This window comes from Elephantulus edwardii, unplaced genomic scaffold (assembly GCF_000299155.1).
Source record: "Elephantulus edwardii isolate Elephantulus edwardi_28Jun2011 unplaced genomic scaffold, EleEdw1.0 scaffold00008, whole genome shotgun sequence".
Taxonomy (NCBI): domain Eukaryota; kingdom Metazoa; phylum Chordata; class Mammalia; order Macroscelidea; family Macroscelididae; genus Elephantulus; species Elephantulus edwardii.
This window is the reverse complement of record NW_006399758.1, coordinates 11,654,883-11,675,589: the sequence shown is the minus strand read 5'-3', so window position 1 is coordinate 11,675,589 and position 20,707 is coordinate 11,654,883. Positions and strand designations below refer to the sequence as shown.

At 38.5% G+C, this 20,707-nt stretch overlaps 1 pseudogene; it reads left to right on the top strand.

Moving 5' to 3' along the window:
• The window catches only part of LOC102857181, a 93,905-nt pseudogene that overhangs the window by 71,373 nt on the left and 1,825 nt on the right, over window positions 1–20,707 (top strand).

The following is a 20,707-nucleotide window of genomic DNA, read 5'->3' as shown; positions in this document are numbered from 1 at the left end:
TGAACTGGCTAATATTAGAAGTTTTATCTTCCTTCTGGGAAACTGGGATTTCATTCCGAGCCCATGATTTACTTACTACTTCTTTATCAGTGTAAGTTTGCATGTTTCTAAGATGTTGAGCAATGAGTTCAGGTGGCCTAGTGGTAAAAAATTACACTGAAAGGCACAGGGTTTAAATCTACCAGCTGCTCCATGGTAGAAGGATGAGCAATCTCTTAGAGTGCAATTAACTTGCTCTAAAAACCTGCATTATGCAGATGGCACAACTATGCTTGCTGAAACTTAAAAGGACATGAAGCACTGGCTGCAGAAAATCAAGGACTGCAGCCTTTAACATAAATTGAAGCTCAACATCAAGAAGGAAAAAAAAAAGATTCTCATCACTGAGCTGATTGGCAGCATCATGATAGATGGTGAAGAGATTGAGATTATTAATAACTTTAGTTTCCTTGGCTCCACAGTTAATACTCTTGGTACCAACAGCCAGGAAATCAAAAGACAAATTGCATTGGGGAAATCTTCTGCCAGGGACCGCTGCAGAGAACTGAAGAACAGTGATGTCAGTCTGTAGACTAAGGTGCACAACATGATTCAGGTCAAAGTCTTTGCAATTACTTGTTATGCATCAGAAAACTGGACAATGACTAGAGATGATAGAAGAAGAATTGATGCCTTTGAGCTATGGTACTGGAGAAGAATATTGAATATACCGTGGGCTGCCAGGAGAAAAAAACCCAACAGGTTTTCCCTGGAGAGGGTGAAACCAGGCTGTTCCTTGGAGGCAAGGATTCTGAGGCTTCATCTGACATACTTTGGGCATGTTTCAAGGAGGGATCAGTCTTTGGAGAAGGATATCATGCTTGAAAGGATGGAGGAAGAGCACAAGAGAGGAAGACCTTCGATGAGATGGATTGATTTAGTGACAAGGGTAATGAAGGTAGGTGTGTCAGATACAATAAGGTTGACTCAGGATAGAGCAGGGTTCTGAGCTGTTGTACATAGGGTAGCCATGAGTCACAAGTGACTCGATGGCACATAACAACAACAACAACAAAAACCTGCTAGAGGGTCAAATACGGATTGGTTTCAACTCGATGGCACATAACAACAATAATAACAAGATGCTGAATAGGTTTTACTAATGGAGCTTCCATACTAAGACAGACAAGAAACGAAGAGTTAAGAGTCAGCCAGTGAAAACCCTGTGAATCATGACAGTACAATCCTTTGGTGTAAGACAGTGGCTGGCTTGACAGTCCCTAACAACAATATAATCAAACAGTAACCGTCAGCTTTTTTTCTGAAACCAAGGGAAGAGCAATGCACCATCTTTGCTCCTCCCTCTTCCCACCTGGTTTAAATAATCTCTGTGCAGCTATTCCTGCCTTTCCTCCCCTCCTACATACGCCAGGGATCCATATATTCCACACCTGCACCCGGGATCCATGGACCCACCACCCCATGGATTGACATGTTGCTATGTTGTTGTTATGTGCTGTCAAGTCGTTTGCGACTCATAGCGACCCTATGTACAACAGCCCTAAACCATGCTCTATCCTGGATTGATACTCTATGTTTTATGTTGTGTAGTGTGTTAAGTGTTACACTGCTAACCAAAAGGTCACAGATTCCAGTCCAGCAGCTTCTCCAGGAAAGAAAAATGGGCAGCACACTCCTAAAGATGCACAGCCTTAGAAATGCAATGATGGATTAATATGACTCAGAATCCACTTAAAGGCAGTAGATGGGTTGTAAAACACTTATGAGGAGATAGCCCTTTGGACAAGGCTGGTTCCTTGCCTTTCTAGAACATTTGGGCTTCAAGAATCAACCTCCATATAGTCCCCTCCTCTGAAGTCTAAGTGTTTGTGTCAATACCTGCAGTGTAAAAATTAAGTTCTTGCTAAGGTGTCAAGGTGTATAACTTGTGCCTTGTTAGACATGGGGGAAATAATCTCCATGGAGTGGGTCATGTAGTCTGAAGATGTGAAATAGCTGAGAGACTTTTCTCTGTATCCTGAGCGATGGTACATATAGGACATGTGTGGTGTAAGTATAATCTTAAAGCTCACCTAGGTGGCCCTACCCAGCCAGAGTGAGACTGCAGAAGGAAAGCTAGGCTCTCACCCATGGTGCTAGGTATAGGGTATGAGTGGAAGAAATCTCTATATTCAGATGGACAGCTTCCAGAAGCCAGAAAGGACAACACATGACTGGTCTCTTCAGGTTCCTTATCTACTGTCTATGGCTCAAATGCCATCGTCACTTAGATGCCTTTTGAGCTGGAGGAATTACTCCGCTGTTGCATACTTCTTTTTTGTAAGTGTTAAAATGTACTTTCTCCTTGTGCATGAGCTTGAGCTATGACCGGAAAATCAAATGTATTAAAATGTACTTTCTCTCTGTGCATGTACTTCAGCTTTGACTGGAAAGACATGATATTCATGGGACAATTCATATTTGGGGTGGTAGTGCAATTCACCACCAGGAGGCCACCACAGTTTCCTACTAATAATACAGAAAGCTGAAAATACACTCTATTTTGGTGAAGACATCTCATTGTGTTGAGCTGGCACCAATGCACAGCTGGCCCTCCCTCATACTTCATATGAATTCCCTTTTAAAATACTACTCTGACTATTCAATCAGGGATAATCTGTAAACATTGTAGGGGATGTTGCTGTGCTGTGTGGATATTTGCATATCTATTTCCTATACTTGCCATCTTTAATCAGAGTGTGGTGTTGTAGTTCACAGAGAAATATGGTGCTAACCCAAAAGCTTCGCCGTTCTGTTGCTTCAAATCTATTGACAGCTCTGCACGAGTAAGATGGGCACTCTTCTCCCATGCAATTTACAAACTTGGAAACATACGGAGGGTTTGTATATGTTAGTACCAATTTAATAGCAATGGCATGACCTCATTAAAGGCTAATCTATTTTCAGCCTTCTATTTTGTTTTAGGAAACTTTGGTGGCCTCCTGAATAGGGAGTTGCACTCCCAACCCAAAGCTGATTAGTTCTAATCACTAGCAGCTTTGAAGGAAATAGATTGACAAACTCCTTTTGTGTGATTCCCAGCTTCTAAAAGCCCACTAGCAGGTTAGTGATGAGTCAGTTCCGACTTTATAGCAGTAAGTTTAAGGAGGAGTTTTATATATATTTATAATGGCTCAGGACCAAGTTCATTCTATTACACATAAGGTCTCTATATGAGTCAGAACCAACTTGACAGCAACTCAAGCATAATTTGTAATTATAGGGAAATGCTTTCTACATTTACATTATAAATTTGACTCTATTAAAATAATTTTCTTTTGTTTCATCAGTATTCACAAGATCTGTTGTCCTAAGACAATGTTGTTGTTTCATCATCATGTTATGTTTTTACTAATTTAACCTTATCAGGTTACAGATAAATACTAGGGGAAAATAAAAACAGATTGACTACAAGTGGAAAGAAATCCTCAAATGATGGCTAACTAGGAAAACAAAGAGTCTGTAATGAAACTACCCACAAAGTAGTGACTTACTTTGAATAATAAAATTTATAGTAATGAATGTCCTTTTTGGAGGCCTTCCTGTTCAGTTCACAGTATTCAAATCTCCTTTGTAGTTCCAGTGTGGACAGGTAAATATTAACAACTGACTCATTGGGGAAAGCTAAACAATGTTCATAAAGCTTGTGGATTTGGTGATTTCTATGGTATAACATCCCTACTTTGGGCCTTTTAAGGGCTGTCATTGTCACTTCAATCATTTCTCATAATTAAAAAAGAATAGCAATCAACTCTGACATCAACCAGACACTGAATGGCATTAATTTTATTTTACTGGTGAGTAAACTAAGTTTACCATGACTAAATAATGTTCTCAAAAGCACAAAGGACAAGAATGATGAGACAACATGAATGAAAGCGTATCTTAGAAGGCAAGTTGGTTCTGTTAATAATAGATTGAGCCACAAACCACAGACTATTAAGGAAAAAAAAACATTGTACTAGAGGTCTGCATCATTTTATTGACAACAGGATCATCTTCCTTCATCACAAACACAGACAGAGTATCATGAATAGATTTAAGCAACTACATTGTACTGAAAGCTCACGATCACTCATCGCAGAAATTTAATAAATCCCTATTGTTATATTAGCAACACAACTACATCTTTCATGGGCCAGCAAAATTGAGAAAATCTCTTTTGTTGTTTCTGGCAAAACTTAAGTTCTGTTCTAATTTCTTAATTCTGTCTTCATAAAATTCCTAGAGCTGATTTCTTCAATATGATCCTATTTATACAATAAAGCAAAGATCATTCACGAATATCAGCATCCAAATTAAGTGAAGAAATATTCAAAACCCCTAGCTTTAAGAGAGATGCAAATCAAAACAATTATGAGATATTATCTCTCCCCAATAAGAATAGCAAAGTTCAAAAGAGCAGCAAACAACAAATGCTAGTGAAGTTGTGGAGAAACTGGAACCCTTATATTCTGTTGATGGGAGTGTAAAATGGTATAACTACTATGGAAGGCAGTGTGGCCCTTTCTCAAAATGTTGGAAATAGAAATACCCAGCAATTCCACTCAACAAATGAATGGATAGAGAAGCTGTGGTATATTCACACAATGAAATATTATGCAGCACTGAAAAACAAAGAACTCATGAAATATTATACAAAATGGGTGATCATGGAGGATATTATGCTGAGTGAAATATCTCCGTCACAAAAAGACAAATACTGTATAATGCCACTGTTGTAAAACAGGACTGACAAGAGGCTTGAGGGTAAACTAAACAAAGAGGGGATAAATAATGTACATGACATTGAAACAGATGAGGGAGAGAACTGTATAAAAGAAATCTATGGTTAAGTATGATTGGTATGACAAGAGTACAGAATATGAGCTGCATAATAAAGTTGGGGGGGCGGAGGTTGTATAACAATGAAAGAATTCTTTTTCCAAGGAAAAAAGCAAACTAGGGGGGAGGGGGACAAGGAGGAAAATGTGCAACAATGAATGAATGGAAATCCAAGTGCTTTATAAACTTATAATAAAATCACAATTAAAAAAAATTACATGATTATATATTTGATTACATATTTTGCAATAATTTATCTATGGCTTCTCATACACGTTAGACCCTTAATAGTTCTACAATCACGGAGTGATTTTGAGTGGGAAAGTGAACTCTATCATCAACTTGTTCATCACTCCACCCACCCCTAAAAACATACACTTAAGTATCATGAGTTGAATTGTATCTCATCAAAATACATTCCTACTTATTGTTTTATGTCCTACTTATATAACATGTTGACATTATAATGAACTGCATTTACAATAACTGGAGAGTTTTTTAGAACATCTTCCTAATATATTAGTAACTTGTATTATACATCATATTTCAGAGCGTAATTTGCTAATATTATCATTCTGAGATGTTCACTCTCAGATATGCAATTTATAACTTAGTGTTCAAAATACTTCTGTAGACTAGTATACTCAAACTAAAAGAAAAAGAGAAGCATAGATAGAAATTGATAAATTTAGTGTAGATTTAGGACAGAATCATCTGAGCATGTTGTTGTTAGGTGCAATCAAGTGACTGTATGAAGAAGAAAGTGACATCAGGATTAGAAGATCTGTCAACAACCTGCCTTATGTAGATGACACAACCTTGCTTGCAGAAAGTGAAGAACACTTGAAACACTTACTGAAGAAAATCAAAGACTACAGCCTTCAATGATGATTAACATGTACCTGATTCAGGCTTTTTTTTTCTGATTCAGGCTTTGGTCTTTTCAATCACTTGCTGTGCATCTGAGATATGGACAATGAATAAGAATGATAGAAGGAAAATTGATGACTGAATTGTGGTGTTGGAGAAAAGTACTGAATATCCCATGGACTGCCAAAAGAACAAACAAATAAGTCTTGGAGAAGGTGAAGCCAGAGTGTTTCTTGGAAGCAAGGAGCTTTATCTCACATATTTTGGGCATGATTTTAGGAGAAGCTATTCCTTGGAGACGGGCATAATGCTTAGAAAGATGGAGGGATAAGGGGAGAGAGGAAGACCTTCGACCAGGTGGATTGACATAATTAATGCAGCAATGACCTCGAGTGTGTCAGAAATTGTGAAATTGGCACAGGACAGGACAGGATTCAGATCTGTTGTTCATAGGGTTGCTATGCATCATACTTGGATTGATGGCACCTAATAACAACAATAGCAACAGCTTTCAATATGGATTATATCTCAACATCAAGAAAACAAAAATCCTCACCATTGGACCAAAAGGCAACATTATGATGGATGGGCAAAAAATTGCAGTTGTCAAGGAATACACTTTTTTTCCCCTATTCAGTCAAACAAAGAAGTTTACTGGGAAAAAAATCTTTGCAAAGAGAGCCAAGGACAGACAAGGGAGAACTAGTCCATGACTCCTCAACAATTTTACTTGGATCCACATCAAACTATAAATGCATAATAAATTGGGGATTATCTAACCTTATTCTCATATTAAACCTGAATCTTAAGGAGTAAATATCTCTTCTCATGTTGAATTTGGATCTCATACTAGACACATCCATACAACAGATAGAATTGGTATAGAGAAAGGATACAAAAATGGCATACACCTTTCCTATAGGTTACACATGAGCATAATCACATGCTCTGGGATTATCAATCTTCTCAGTGATAAGCATAATGTGTTGTTAAACATAGTCAAATGCTTTTGCACAACCAATAAAACACAATATCTTTCTAACATGCTATGCTTCCAGCTATGACCTATCTAAAATCAGCAGTGACATCCCTCGTGCGATGACTCTTCTGAATCCAACTTGAATTACTGGTGGTTCTTTATTGATTTACATTTCCAACTAATTTTTAATCAAATTATGCAATCAACAAAATTTTACTTGAAAGTAATAGTAATGATATTGTTCAACAATTTCCACAGATCACCTTTATTGGTAATGGGAACAAACATGGATCTTTCTTGTTAGTGGTAGGCAAGGTAGTAGTTTTCCATATTTGTTGGCCGAGGGCTGTTAAGCACATTCAAGTTTGCATCTGTTTCCAGAAACACTTCAATAAGTATTTTATCTGTGGAATATAAACAAGATTGAGGCATCGGGATTGAAGAAAGAGTCATCAAAAACATGTGTTATGTAAATGACAAAACTTTGTTTGTAGACAGGGAAGAAGACCTTAAGAGTGTACTGCAGAAGATCAAAAACAACAACCTGCAATATGCTTTACATCTTACCATCAAAAAGACAAAAATCCTCACCACTAGACCAATAGGCAATGTTATGAGAGATGAAGAAAAGATTGAAGTGTTCAGCATTTTCATTCTACTTAGATGCACACTCAACATCCATGGTAGCAACAGTCAAGAAACCAAAAGATGTGCTGTATTGGGAAAATATGCTTTCAAGGATCTCTCCAAAGTGCAAAACAGCAAGGATATCAAAGACTAACATGCATGTGGTTGAAACAATGGTGTTTTTAATTGCTTCCTATACATCTGAGAGGCCAGAGAGAGAGCATGGTGCTGTTTGGGGGGGGGGGGTTGTGACAGTTTTCGGACGCGAAGAACTACTCTGCCTCCAGGAGCCAGGCAAGCCAGGCTTGGCCTATGGTTTAAGACAGCAGCAGAGGGCTTCAAGCCCGGAAGGAGAAGAGGAGAGAGACGGCAGCCATGTTCTCCCAGGTTTGCTCCGCCCAGGGTTGCTATTAAAACAAGCTTGGAAGAAGGAGTGGCATCCACTTCCATAACAACTTGCCTCCGGAAACGCTATGAACTGGAGAGAGGATGAAAGGCACCCAAGCGTCGAGGACTCTCCTTCATAGGGTTGCTATGAGTCACCTGCGACTCGATGGCACTTAACAACAACAACATACATCTGAGAGTTGGACAAATAAAGAATAGTGAAGAAGAATAGATGTAATTTGAACTGTGGTGTTGGCAAAGAGTATTAGACATGTCATGGACTGCTCAAAAATCAAGCCATCAGCCTTGAAGGAAGTACAAGGTGCTCCTTAGAGAGAAGGAGGATGAAACTTCATCACACTTGCTTTGGGTGTATTTTCCAGTAGGAATTTATCTTTGCAGAGAGACATCATGCTGGGGAAAGTAAAGAGTCCATGAAAATGAGAACGATCCTCAAAGAGAAAAATTGACACAGTGACTACTCAATGAGCTTGAGCCAGACAATGGTTGTAAATATGGTTCAAGACAGGACAAGGTTTAGATCTGTCGTTCATAGTTGACTCAATGACACTTAAAACAACTGCATACTCAACATTGATGAGTCCAAACTTACAACTAAATTATCAAATAAACTTGTTCTAACTCATTGAAGGATTAGATGAAGGAAAAAACAAGCAATAAACAGTAGTATTTCAGAAAGTAGTATATTTTCCCCCCACACTTGGTATAGTATTTTTACCAGTACTTGCGTCATTTATTAGAATTTATGCCCTGTTTAGTATTATCTTTCATTTCTAAGTTTAATGATAAATGGACTATTAGAGCCTGGAGGATCTGGATATATGTTACTAGACATATATATGTTAGTTTTCAAGTTTAGGTACAATTCATCAGAGATGTAGAATAAATTCTCATGAATCAGCAGGAAAATAAACAGATTCAAAACTCCAAGTGTTAAGGTAATAGCAAGCACAGATCCTTGACTTTAGGATATAAATATCCAGCTTCTTCTGATCGTGATTAAAATCTCAGAGCTGTCAGGGACAATTAAAGGGGGAGAAAGAATCCAAACCATGAGACTGTCAGGAGAAGAAGGTTAAGTAGGGTTCACAGGTTTACTCTAGTTTGTGCAGAAGATCAAATGACCAGCCCTTGAGCCATTCTAAGTAAAGGGGAAAATATAATAACATGATCTGGCCTTTGTTGTAGAAGTTAATAGATTCAGTCAATCTCTCAGGCAGCAATCACATTCGTTCAGACCTCTGGAGATGAACAGTGCCAGGCTATACCAGTTTGACCTCAGGAGATATCGCATGCTCCCAGGAAACAGGCTCTTGGTCTTTTTTGCAGACAAAGAGTTACTGGAGTTAATTCATATCTCTCTTGGTGTTTTGTAATGAAGATGAATGCTTTCTTTAGGTTTTTCTCCAAAGCCATACCTGGCATCTGCTTCAATCTCTTTAGCAGAGATAACATTATCAAAATCATGCAACTCTATGTGCATGAGTTCAGGAATGTCTATGGTGCATTTTCTTGTAAAAATACAGATAACATAGTACTTGTAGATTTAACGTTTTGAGTTCACACAATTCAGTGAGACCAGCTACATCTGTTATGTTGTGCAACCATCACTAAGGGTCGTTTCCGAATTTTCTATCTCCATGAGTACAAACTCACAGCTTTCGAAATAATGAGGTTTGCCCCCTTTCTTCCTCCCTCTCGCTCCTGCTGGTCATCCTTAAATCCTGATTTCTCTGCTCTTGCATATTCTAGATAGTTTATTTTCATATTAGTGGTTGCAATCAACTCAGTTTAAGGTTTATCTATGCCAGGACATGTATCAGCACTGCATTTTTCTCTATGGTGGAGTAATACTGCATTTATATAGGGACCAAATTATATTTATACGCCCATTTGTTGAAAGGCAGTTTAGTGATTAATATATATGTGACCGCATCACAGTAAAATCAGAACCCTTGTTAACTCTTAGTGGGAATGCAAAATGGTATAACCATTGTTGAAAACAGTTCAATTCTACCTTAAAAATTTTAACATAGAGCTAGTCTATGACCTAGAAATTCCACCAGTGGATGTATACCCAAGATTCATGGGTGTTTTAAGTAAATACATGAAGAATTTAAGTTTCCCGATCACATAACAATGCTTATTTTACTTTTTTAACTGTCCCATTTCTTCTAAATGCTGAAAGCTCCTAATCGTATGTTAGCCTCACAACCCACGTTATAAGTGCATTTTGAAAAAAAAATTACTTGTAAGAAAAATCTAATAAGCAAAATTGTTTCATCCATTATCAAATCTGTGCATAACATTCTAATTCAGAGTTCTAGTCCTGGCTCTGTTCAATTCCTAAGGGGACCAGATGACCTTTAACAAGTTACTTCTCTAAGCTTCATCTTTCTTACCTATAAAATATGAAATAAATAACTATCTCAACAGTGTTTTATGTATTAAAAGAAGTAATGCATATAAAAACACACAAATATTGTGTCTGGCATTGATATGTATTTCGGTACCCAATACACGGGAATTATTCTCTATTCCATGAAATCAAGTGCATCCATTTGCCATTGAGCCAATTATCACTTATGATGAGCTTAGTAATCAATGTGCTCAATGGGGCTTATTTTCACCAGGAGACATGCCTGGCCTTTCTTGTGACTGGGAATAACCTTGAACTGCTGACTGAGGCTCAATGTCCAGAAGACAAAGATTCTCACCACTGGACCAATCGGTAGCATCAGGATGGATGGTGAAGAGATTGAGATTGTTCACAGCTTCAGTTTACTCAGCTCCACGGTCAACACTCATGGCACCAGTAGCCAGGAAATCAAAAAACGTATTGCGATGGGAAAGTCTGCTGTTAGGAACCTCGCTAAAGTACTCAAGAGCAACCGTGTCTCTCTGGAGACGAAGGTTCGCCTGATACAGGCCATGGTTTTTGCAATCACGTGTTGTGCATCAGAGAGTTGGACAATGCTTAGGGAGGATAGAAGGAGAATTGACGCCTTTGAGCTGTGGTGTTGGAGAAGAGTACTGAATGTACCATGGACTGCCAAGAAAACAAATAGATTCATCCTAAGAGGGTTAAACCAGGCTGCTCCTTGGAGGCAAGGATTCTGGGGCTTCGCCTGACATACTTTGAACATGTTGCAAGGAGAGACAGGTCTTTGGAGAGGGACATCACGCTGGGCAAAGTGGAGGGACAGCGCAGGAGGGGAAGACCCTCTATGAGGTGGATTGATTCAGTGACTAGGTGCGACTGGCACAGGATAGAGCAGGGTTTAGGGCTTTTGTACATAGGGTTGCTATGGGTCGCAAATGACTCGACGGCACATAACAACAACAACAACAGCCTGCCTTTGGTTAGGAGCTGAGTGCACCTACCATGTGCACCACACAACAACCACTTAGTAACATCTGTATTTTCCCCAGTTCAAACACAATTTGTCACTTTTCCTTTTATAACAGTTTCCCTGCCTTTTGCTGATGACTTAGTAAGATGCCTCACAGATTTCGGGCAGAATTAAATACTGAATTTGCAAAAAGACCACAAAGCAAAAGCCTCAGGAGCAAAGTCCGGAAGACATCTTCACCTTTAGCTCCTCAAAGAGGGGTTCACCCAATTCTTCCTCGGTCTTAAATTTGAAGTGGCAATTTAACTCTCCCCATTTACAGAAATAAGCCACAGTTAGAGAAATAAAACAGCTGTCAAATAATATTGCCAGATCAAGTAGCAAGATGCACGGTGATTACAAAGGAGGAACAATTGGCCTTTGTCTGCAATGTTCAGGTTGCCATCACAGATTAAGCCACCTCCAAAGGTTAATGGATTCAGAGGGATTAGTCCACTGTTTAAGCCTCCTGTTGCCATAAAAGCACCAGGTGATGTATAGCATTTTTAACTCACTGGCTAGGTGCTTTGTGTGCCAATAAGTGACCTGTCAGCCCATGAAAAAGCCTTTCCTCATGCTCAGGAAGTGCATCTTAGGTCAGGCTTGGCCTAACTTTATTTCTCAACCCACTACCTCTGAAAACAACCCACGTCTTATTTCTGCAGAAAAGCCAGATGTCTGTGGGTGAAGGAATGGATGGTATGAGAAGACTGAAGAGAAGGAAATCTCAAGAGAGGAGCACGGTGTCACAGGGCTACTTTGAAAAGCAACAAATGATGGAGGTTCCCTGGGCTGTGATCCTTCTGTATCTCTTGCCCACATACCCCATGGCCTAGCTCCATTCTTTTCATGTTGATGTCATTCTAGCCAGAAGCCAGCTCTTGACTGGCTTTATAAAATGTATCCGGTGCACACTGTCCCTGCCAGGAACCACAATTTTCATTTTGTTTTTGAAGTTAGAGCATCTCTTCTTTTATTTTCTAGGATTGTCCCAATTTGACAAATCATGAATTCTCATTTGAAGTTTGGACCAAAGAGAGTGCATTTGAACAGTTCATTGCAGCTGTCTGCAAAGTTATGATCAATCCACTTTTAAGCCTGCCAACAATTTATATGCTTTTAAAATCATGTTTAGCCTATGACCATATGGAAGGAACTATGTGTGTATACGGGCATATTTTATCTGTTCCTTTTGTTTGAGGTACTTTAAGTGCTCACTACAAACACACATTTCAGAAAATAAACAGCCCCGATGCTTTCTTTACCACGGCCCTGTGCTCTCCTTGAAAATCTCTTTCAGAGGACATTCTATTGAGTGAAACAAGGTTTATACTCTATTATTTGGAATTTTTCAGAAAAGTTACTATAACATATGAGTTTCTCTTGGCATTCGAGGCAATTAATCTTAAAGATCTTTACTAGTTAAGAGCATTATTTGTAAAAACACTTGATTTGAATGAGCCACAACCCATTGTTATTAAACAAAAGTTGTAGACCCTGCTTCTTCGTTAAATACATAGCCTCTGTGTCTTCAAGTAAATCAGTGGTTTCTGTTATGCTTTATCAAACCTGATGTACTGTCTTCTCTCCTCAACAGGTAGAAGAGCTTTATTATTTTCTCTATACGAAGTGATACGCTTTGAAGTCTCTTGCTGAACTATCTCATCATAATTGACCCTTCATTGGGTTTCCAAGGCTGTAAATCTCCTAGGGGGAAGTTGTGCATCTTCTGTGGAGCTGGTAGGAGAATTGAACTAGAAGCATGGTCTTCAGGTTAGTAATACAACGTCCTATGGGCTACAACACCAGGTCTAATGGTTATTTAATATTTCACTAAGTTAAAGGGGTTGGAGTAATGAAAGATGAATAATGAGTTCAAAGCTGTGATTTTTCTCAAAACTTTTCGTCCATTTTGAATCAAAACTAGCACTTAAAAGATTAATAGTAAGAGTTCTCCTTATTCTGGGGGGCGTGCAGGAGGGAGAAAAGGATCACCATTAATTTGAACATAGATGTTTCAGAATGAAAACTTTGATGTTCTCTTGGTAATGGAAATGATAGCATATAATTTCAAGGGAACCATCTCACAGAGAGAAAATTTTTGCTTTGATAGAGAATTCTGGTGAGTGGGAATAAGAAATGCACCCTGGGTATAGTAAGTCAATAAATCCAAGTACAATTGCACCTTAAAAACACAAGGGACTTTGTGGAACATCTCAAAACCCAGGCTCTACATCAAGAAATTCTGAAGTCATTGGCCTGAGTTGGTGGGACCATCTAAAAGTCTAGCTGCTGAAGGATCACAGATATGGATGTCTTGAGAAAGTACTGTGGGGCCGAGCTTCTTACTCTTCAGGATAGCCTATGAAATAAAAGTCTGAGAATTCAAGTGCCTTTTGAATTTCAAGTGACTCCAACTCCTAGTCAAGAGTAACTGGATAGTAAAGAAGGGAAGGCCAGAAAGATAATGCCATTTAGGTTATCAGTCATGACCTGCTTCAACCTTGCTTGAAGGAGGACAAGATCTTTCCACGGGATGAAAATTGAAAGGTTAACACTAAGATTAAACTTAATATTAACTGAAATGAACTTGATGTGGTGATTGAAAGGAGCCAGACAAGCCAAAGACGAGCACAATAGCACATCTAAAGGAGTGTTTGACCATTAGGCTGTGAGACACTAGAATAGAGTTCCTTTTGCATTTCTTTCTTTTATTGGCCCCACAGAGGGAATGTTGGTCCTCTTCCTAATATTCAAAAGACATATTTAGGACCCAAGTAGATATCTGCAGAGTCTGAGAAGTGATACCACTGCCTCATGCAAACAAAATACAACCCCAGCCATATTAGGACATATTGCTTGACTGTGTGCATTATTGGATAAAACATCAAGAAAATGCCCCACTGAGAAATCCAGAAGAAGCTTGAGGGCATTGGGGAAAGTATTTGATGGAGTCCGTGATATGCCTTCATCATTTATGCCAATGATCAAAAAAATAAGCAAGCAACCAACTAAAAATATAAATGTGATAGTTCGCTTAAGACAAAATGATGTCTTCAATGATGTTTAAAGACAAAAAGATTCTGTGCCCTTTTCCTTGTTGTTCAGAGTTTTCTGGCTGAAGTGAAATAAGAAGCAAATTCCCTTCTCTACAGAATGTGTTTTAATTCAATACTATTATGACTCAAAATTATTTGATATAGTGTGATAATATTTTGAAGTATACAGGAGTTCGTTTCCAGTTGTTGTTTTTAAGAACAATAACCTGCATTTGATTTGAAACGTGAGCAAGTCAGTATCATTTTCCCTTCTAGCATTTGCAATTTAGGGCAGTTTATTTTTATATTTTATTCCTGTCTCCAGTGTGGTTACTCAGAAGGTCTTTGGAATGTCTAGAGGAAAAAGCAACCTTTGTAAAAGGGGATGGAATCAATAGTAATGTCATAGGCAATTTCAAATTCTGGGTTAATTTTTCTAAGGTTGATTTATAACCAGAGGCTGAAATCTGAAGAAGCCCATGAAACTGAGGTTATCACATCACTGAAAAACTTTCCATTTCCTTGAGGATGGTGGATGATGAGATGGGCTCAGAAGTAGCCAAGATCATAGTTCAGAAAGCAGAATAGCATGGTTTTTCCTGCCCAGGGCTCCAAACATAATTCTCTGTAATAACACAGTGAGTTGAAATTTTAAGGGAACAATGAAATCAACAGGTAAAATACCTGGAAGAGGTAGTGATAACTTTGGAACAAGAAATTTGAATGGTAGCAGACAGTTCAGTTAAAAAAGATGCCCCACCCGACTCTACACACACTCACACAAGCACACACATATATCCTCTAAAGAGAAAGCTTTATGTCAAGTACTTTTTATTTTCTGGAATTTGAAGTATTTCCTCTAAACCTCAGGGCGTCCACATTATTATTATTGCATTAACATTATTTACATCCATGATATTTTCTATCCTACTTAAAGCTCTCTGTGATTTAGTAACTTTAAATTAGTCAAAGCCAATAACCCAAACTGTTAGTACCAAGACAAGGTAATTTTGTTGTTCCAAGTTCCCAAGGGATTAGGTGTGCACAAGCCATTTACATTTGCTTTACTATTGCAGTTTGGAAAATTGCAAGGTTATCTTAGTTTCTTATTGTCTGCTTCTAGCAGTATCTACTGCCTTGCTGTTGTGGTTGTTATTCACAATTGAAACTATATGTAGAAACCTGTCTTCACTTTCAGAGTATTAGAGAACTCTTCAGAGCCAGGGAACCAATAATCCTCTGGGCTGTGACAAAACAGAGCTCTACTCTTCTTAGTCCTTCTTCCAAATTAGCTGACAAAGACGCAGACACCTAGCCAGTGAGAAGAGTGAGAAACTAGATGGGAAACCTGGGACCTGGGTGCAGATTCTCTTCAAGCTGAGACTGTGAAGTCTCAGGCACACAACTCCAACTTCCCAATCACTGTCTTGTTTATGGATGAAAATGATCATATTAGGTAAAACAGCCATTCAAACATCCAGTGATTCATACGATTACTTAAGATTAAGAAGATATGCCAACAAAAACATTCCTAGGATGTGACTGATTGCTTCCTATAAAGTCTTTCTAGTTACCAGAGAATTTTCCTTTCCTTAAGTGGTGAACCAACTCAAGGTCATAAAACAGGAAATAGCATCATTTCTTGAATCCACTCTGAAAAATATTAAGGAAGAAGCTTTTGTTACAGGAAGTAGTGGCAAGCTTGATTCAGCCTTGAGAATAAACCACGCTCTCCAGTTGATTTTCCCAAGTTTTAATTTCCACCTAATCAGGTGACTTTCTCAAAGTGTTCAGACATGAAAGGAGATGACGAGTGAAATTAATTATCACTTCCTTAAACCAAAATGTTTTCATGCCACTTGGGTCAACAGCAGTACCCTTGGAAGCAACAATCAAAAACTAAAATGCCAGTTTGAATTGGCCAAATCTGATGAAAACATAACAAAACCAAAGAAAAGCCTTTATAAGTGTAAGAAGCAGAGATGTTACTTTGAAGAGAAAGACATGTCATACTTGATTTCTATGCATGTGAAAACTGGACATTGTAACACAGAGATAAATGAACTAATATGTTCAAATTGTGGTATTGGTGATACATTTTCAACATACCATTGACAGCCTGTAGAATGAACAGATGTCCTAGGGAAATAAAATATAACCAGAGGGCTCAGTGAGGAAGGTTAGACTTCTACTTGCTTACTTTGAAGACTTCATCAGGAACAACCAATAGGTGGAAAGAAATAGGGTAAAGGGAGGATCAATGAAGATGAGAGAGGATTGCAGTAAAATGGATTGATACATACAGTAGTTGAAGCTATGGCTTCAGACATAACAACTAGATGCACAAGAATCACACAATGCTTCCTTCTCTTACATGCAAGTTCACCATGAGTCAAAGGAAAGAAACTTAATGGCAACTAATGATAATAGCAAAGCCAGCAGGACACCAGAAGATTATTGGTGAGCTTTCTTTTCCTTTTCCTCTGCTGCCTCCTCTTCTTAAGAATTTGAACTACATTCCAGCATTATCATTTTCCAAATGCCTGACACAGATCCAAAAGAGTCGAGCAGGACAGTCCATCCAACACAGCACATTTTCTCCTCTCCTTGAACACCGTCGAAGGGTCAGTCCTAGCTTTATGTGTGCTAGGAAAAAATCCACCGTAGGTGCATAAAGTCTAAGAAATATCTGAGAATTAGAGACTCTTCTAATTTATTGTTATCTTAAAAATTCTTCATCATGATTTTTTGTATTAAAAGAAGAAATTAATTTTATTAACTCACCAGGTTAATGTAATATATAATACTTGCATAGCCTAAGATTTCTCTAAGAATGTAGAGTTGAAAATGATTGAAAATGATTGAAAATTCAGTTTGCATTACTAAAAGGAAATTATATAGATCACCCTCCAACAAGTTTTCAGAGGCTGTAAATTACATTGGAGTAAATTGCTCATCTTTCTCCAATTGAGCAGGTGGTGGATTTGAATCACCTGCCTTTATCCTCGCAGCAGAGCTCTATAACAACCAAGCCATCATAATGCTGTCTCTATATTGTTGTTACATGCTGTCAAGTGAGAACTGACTCAAAGCTGATCGCCTAAGCAGATTTTTTCAAGTGCTGTAAATCACATAGAAAGTGATCATCCATCTTTTTACCATAATATTTTTGTATGTGTGTGTGGGTGTGTGTATATCCCTTACAATTATATGGAGATATATCATATATATAAAATTTTCAATTATTAGACATAATATATATTGCAGAACATTTAATCTTGCTAATGCGAAACCTATACTTGGACCTAGAGGCAGTTGTCAGAACAGAGCAGGGTAACACTGCATGGTTCAAAATTGGGAAGGGTGTACGCTAGGGATGTGTCCTGTCTCCATTCCTTTTCAACCTGTATGCAGAGAGATTATCTGGGAGGCTGGTCTCTATGAGGAGAATTGTGGCGTCAGGATTGGTGGAAGATCTATTAACAATCTGCATTATGCAGATGATACAACCCTGCTTGCTGAAACTGAGGGGGATCTGAAGCGCTTGCTTCAGAGGGTCAAGGAGTGCAGCCTTCAATATGGATTGAGGCTTAATATCAAGAAGACAAAGATTTTCACCACTGGATCAATTGGCAGCATCAGGATGGATGGAGAAGAGATTGAGATTGTTCACAGCTTCAGTTTGCTCGGCTCCATGCTCAACACTCTTGGCACCAGCAGCCAGGAAATCAAAAAACTTATTGCGATGGGAAAGTCTGCTGTTAGGGACCTTGCTAAAGTACTCAAGAGCAACGGTGTCTCTCTGGAGACTAAGGTGTGCCTGATACAGGCCATGGTCTTTGCAATCACTTGTTATGCATCAGAGAGTTGGACAATGACTAGGGAGGACAGAAGGAGAATTGATGCCTTTGAGCTGTGGTGCTGGAGAAGAGTATTGAATGTACCATGGACTACCAAGAAAACAAACATATTCATCCTGGAGAGAGTTAAACCAAGCTACTCCTTGGAGGCAAGGTTTCTGGGGCTTCGTCTGACATACTTTGGGCATTTTGCAAGGAGGGACAGGTCCTTGGAGAGGGACATCATGCTTGGAAGGGTGGAAGGACAGCGCAAGAGGGGAAGTTCCTCTATGAGACGGATTGATTAAGTGACTGGGGCAATCGGGATGGGTGTGTCAGAAGCAATGCGATTGGCACAGGACAGAGCAGTGTTTAGGGCTGTTGTGCATAGGGTCGCTATGAGTCACAAATGACTCAACGACACATAACAACAACAACAACAACAGTAATATATGTCACTGCTAGTAATGAAAATATTTCACAAGTGATGTGAGAGAGCACATGAACACTGGGAAATATTTTAAATCACTAGAAAGAAATAGATTCTTGAAGTAAAAGTGAATACCGTTAAGAAATTTTTGTATTCAGCTTTTTAATTGTACAATAGTTGTAGTTCCAAATACCTTAGGTGATTTCTAATTAGTGATTAAATCTTGGATTCTCTGCGTTTTACTGGTGAAACAAAAACATTTTTACATATGAAAAGAAGAGATAGAAAAGGAAGAAATTTCAAATATAACAGAGGAACTGCATAGGAGGTCTTTGGCTTTAAATTGTTAATAAGTATCGTGCCACCCAGATCAAAAGGCATTTAATAGTAACAGCATCTCTGTTATTCTGAAATTTTTGTGCTTGGAAACTTGGGAGGAAAAAGCTTTTTGTTTGTTGCATTGAGCATTTTAACAGGAAACAGGAGTTCAAACACTAGAAAAGTACCTTTTTTGGAACACAAATTTTGCATTGTGCTGTGATTGACAGCCATCCCACTGTCTTATAAACAATCTACCAGTTGCCCCAAATCACCATTCAGTTCCAGCATCCAACATTTAAACATTGAGTGGTTTTGCGCTCAATAAAATTCTTTTTCATTTCGCCCCAGGTTGCCATGTCTCTTCAAACAGAGACAGAAAAGCCGTGGTCTGTGTCAGACAGATTTTAATTTTCAGTCCTCATCCATTCGGAGGAACGAGACACAGGCAAACAAACTCTAGCCCAAAGCCTAGCAACCTGTAGTTTAAACAGCCAATGCATATGCGTCCTGGGGTGGGGGCCTGGACCTGTTCACACATGAATAAAGAAGATTAAGATTTCCTTTCAAAGACGTGAAGCCTTTTTGACAGCCAGTGTCAACAGCGCTGTCTGCCTCTCAGTGTGAACCAGCCTTGCAGCTCTGATTCCCACAGGGAGGTCCCGCTTATTAGCATGCTCTCCACTACCATTCCATGTCAGTATTTAATTGAAGAATAAGGGTGTAAAGTTTTGCAAACTCTTACTCAGCCACAAAGAAAGGATAACTTACAGGAATTGTTGAAAGAAAATACCAGTGAACATGAACACCTACAGGGAGCATTTAAAAAGCAACGAATAGAGTAGGGAACCCAGGCCCAGCAATGGTTTCTATTATCTAATTGCAGAGAAGTTAACAAAAGCTTTGTAGTCAAAATGCATGTTTTGAAATCACAGAAACCAGCACTATCCCCAGAGGGAAAGGGGGAGGGGAAAAAAGCCCAACTTTTCTTTCCACATCCAGTAATATAACTGTATTGGTGAGCAGATATTTATCCTGAAAATATTTGATAAACAAATATGTTTTGTCTTGCCAATTCAGGGGACAATTATTTTATGATGAAGTTATCGTGAGGGAATTTTGAGTCTGACTTCTTTGCATATGGGCATTTGGCAGTGTTAAATGAAGTAGACTGGGACTATATTAAATGGTGAATTTCATATCAGATCACATATATTTAATGGTGGGGGAGGGAAGAAAGCTATGCGTACAAATGCCAGTCTCACCAATTAGCCCTTTCAAACACAAGTTCAAAAGCTTAAACATTTTCAAATATAGACAACTTCTTCTTTGAAATGGTATATTCTTATTATTCCACTTGTACTAAATTGTTTGGGATGAGTTGTAATAGCTCTGTTACACCTATTTACAAGGGCATAACTGTTTCTGATTATGTGACAAGTGTTTATGCAATTTGATGTCAACTGTTTATTTTCAAGACTGGAGAAGAATGTAAACAAAAAAGTGCTACCCGAACACAGAGATGCCATGTTTATTCATCACCTTTTGAGTTGTATTTTTGGTTGTTATAGAAGATTTGCACCAGCGACTCCTTTTCATTTCTTTATGCTTATGTATTGAATCTTATGCCATGGATCTGTCCGTATCAGGAGCAGAGGCTGTGGTGTGCTGGGTGTGCTGGCCCCACAGGCCCAGGGGATCCAGACACTCAGGTGTGCACATCTATTCCCAATTTCATGCATTTTAGACATCTACTGCCATGGTGGAGAAATTTAAGTTATAAAAAAAAAATAGATACTTTAAATGGGAGTAAATATAAGGCTAAGATATTTTTGGTTTGGGTTTATAAGATGGTAAAGTAGATACAGTTACAAATAACTTTAGTAATTTCTAATTGGTAGTAATCTTAGTTTCTCTATTTTCTATTGGTGAAGAGAGAGAGG